This window comes from Athene cunicularia, unplaced genomic scaffold, assembly GCF_003259725.1.
Source record: "Athene cunicularia isolate RWA unplaced genomic scaffold, athCun1 SCF_106, whole genome shotgun sequence".
NCBI lineage: Eukaryota > Metazoa > Chordata > Aves > Strigiformes > Strigidae > Athene > Athene cunicularia.
In genome coordinates this window covers 4178-6409 of record NW_020799163.1, presented here as the reverse complement: position 1 = coordinate 6409, position 2232 = coordinate 4178, and the positions used below count along the sequence as shown (strand labels likewise).

General features: G+C 60.6%; 1 protein-coding gene across 3 annotated transcripts in view; it reads right to left on the bottom strand.

Moving 5' to 3' along the window:
• LOC113490503 (coiled-coil alpha-helical rod protein 1-like) overlaps positions 1-1659 on the bottom strand; it is a 17800-nt gene extending 16141 nt beyond the window's left edge. For all 3 annotated transcript variants that reach the window (XM_026867016.1, XM_026867017.1, XM_026867018.1), the window contains exon 1: positions 1655-1659. The gene's annotated coding sequence lies outside the window, so the exon portion shown is untranslated. The remainder of the gene's footprint in view (positions 1-1654) is intronic.
• Between the last annotated feature and the right edge of the window lie 573 nt (positions 1660-2232).

The following is a 2232-nucleotide window of genomic DNA, read 5'->3' as shown; positions in this document are numbered from 1 at the left end:
CCCCCACAGTGTCCCTTGCTTCCAGCTTGTCTGTCAGTGCTCTGCAGCCCCGGGGTCCCCAGGGTCCCCCACAATGATCTTGGGCTGCTCCGTCTCTGCCTAATAAATTGTCCTGGGACCCGCTGGCCCTGCTCGTCTGCGGACAGGGAGGCGGGGGGGGCACTCCCTGGGCCTGGGTGGCAGGGACAGGTCTGTGTGTCCTCAGCAGGATGGGGGGGGACACACACTAAGAGGGGGGGCGACACCTGGCATCATCCCGCCGCCTGTGGGCAGGCCCACGGGTGGGCACAATGCCAAGGGCTCCTGCGTCCCCTCACCTGCTTGGGTCGGTGGCTCCGTGTCCCCCTCCCGGTGCCTTACCCCGCTGGTGGGCACGGGAACGGGGAGCCAGTCTCTGGAGTGGGGGGTTTTGGGGGGGTCACCCCATCCAGCCCCAGCACTGATGGCAGCTGCTGTCCCTCCTGCAGTGCCCCATCACAGGACGCTGTCCTGCACCCCGACATGGCATGCAGCACCCCCCGATAGGACCCAAGTGTCCTGCCCCCCACCTGCTGCTGCCCCCCCTGAGCCTCCCCGCAGCCCTGCCAGCCCCAGGGCCCCCCCAGTCACCCTGTTCCCCACCACCCGTGTCCCCAGGATGAGCAGGGTGCGAGTGAGGCGCTGGCAGAGAGACAGGGCAGTGCCAGTCCCAGCACCCCAGAGCCCGGGAAGGCAGCGCCCCACTCAGCGGGTGCCCCTGGGGCTGGGCAAGGGGGAGTGGGAGGTTGGAGTGAGGCTGGGGGGCACCCTGGATCGAGTGCCCCCGCGGTCAGTTTGCGGATGACACCCGGCTGGGTGGGAGTCTTGATCTCTCGAGGGTGGGGAGGCTGCAGAGACCTGGACGGGCTGGAGCCATGGGCTGAGCCCAGCTGGGGGAGTTTCACTGAGGGCAAATGCCGGGGGCTGCCCTGGGGCCACAACACCCCCCAGCAGGGCTACAGGTGGCCGGAGAGCGGCCGGTCAGAGAGGGACTGGGGGGTTAATCGATTGAGAACGAGCCAGCAGGTGCCCAGGGGGCCAAGGAGGCCAAGGGCATCCTGGCTTGTGTCAGCACCAGCGTGGCCAGCAGGGACAGGGACGGGATCTGCCCCCTGGGCTCAGCACTGGTGAGCACACTCGTTGCATTTAAGGTGAGGCTACATTTGTTAAGAGATAAATCCCTTTGCGTTCTAGCCCATCCTCAGAGATTAGGGCGGCTGGATTTATCTCCATAGCTGTTCCAATTGGGGCCGTAAGTACAGGCCTGACAGCAGATGCACGACCAGCCCGTGGCCGTAGGTCCGGTTGCACTCAAAAGAAGCCATCAGACTCACGAACGGTGCGGTTTATTCTCATGCCACTTTTACAGATTCTGTAAGATTGCCTGTGACAGATGCACAAACTGCCGGTTGGCTCTACAGCACGACACACACACAAAAAAAAAAAAACGGAAACGATTGACATCACACATTAATTCCCACGTCATCACTTGGTGTAGCCGAGGGCTCAAATCTTACCCAAAAAATGTCCCTTCTGGGGAGGGGGGGTGTGTGCACAAACCCGTCCATCTGTCCCTCTGATTTGGTGTCGGATTATCATCCTCCCAAGTCAGGGACAAACTCGGTGTAGGATTTACCCCAGCGCGTGTGTGTGAGCGGGTGGGACTGTGGTCGAGCCGTTTTCTGTTGGATCACGGCGCGGCGCTTTCCTTGGCGCGAGGGGCGCGCTGGTTTTTGTGAGAGAGGAGACACAAGGTGGCAGAGTGCTGCAACACACTCCTCGAGAGAAGTGCAAGAACCCACCCGCCTGGCCTCCACCTCGCTGCGCCTTCCTTCCTCCTTGGCGCGAACACGGATCACTGGCTCTTCACCCCATCCTGTGTTTGGGCACCGCGTGCCCAACAATTTTTCATTGTTTTGCTTTTCCCGCATTTCCACCCTGTGGAACTCCAGTCACCGCCACACACCTGAATCTGGTCTCTAATGGAGGTCGTCAGGACCAGGAGCATCGATCGGGTTCTCCCCCTCTAAAGGGAGAGAGTGAGTTTGCCGAATGGTTTTTATGTTGACTCATTAGAGTCGGTTTTGTGCAGCGTTTTGCTATACCCATGACGGTTACAGGCACAATGAACATTAACGCATCCTGTAGCGAGTTTCGGATCCAACCATCAACACCAAGTCCAAACAAACTGAAGAATCTAGAAAACCAGCCGCC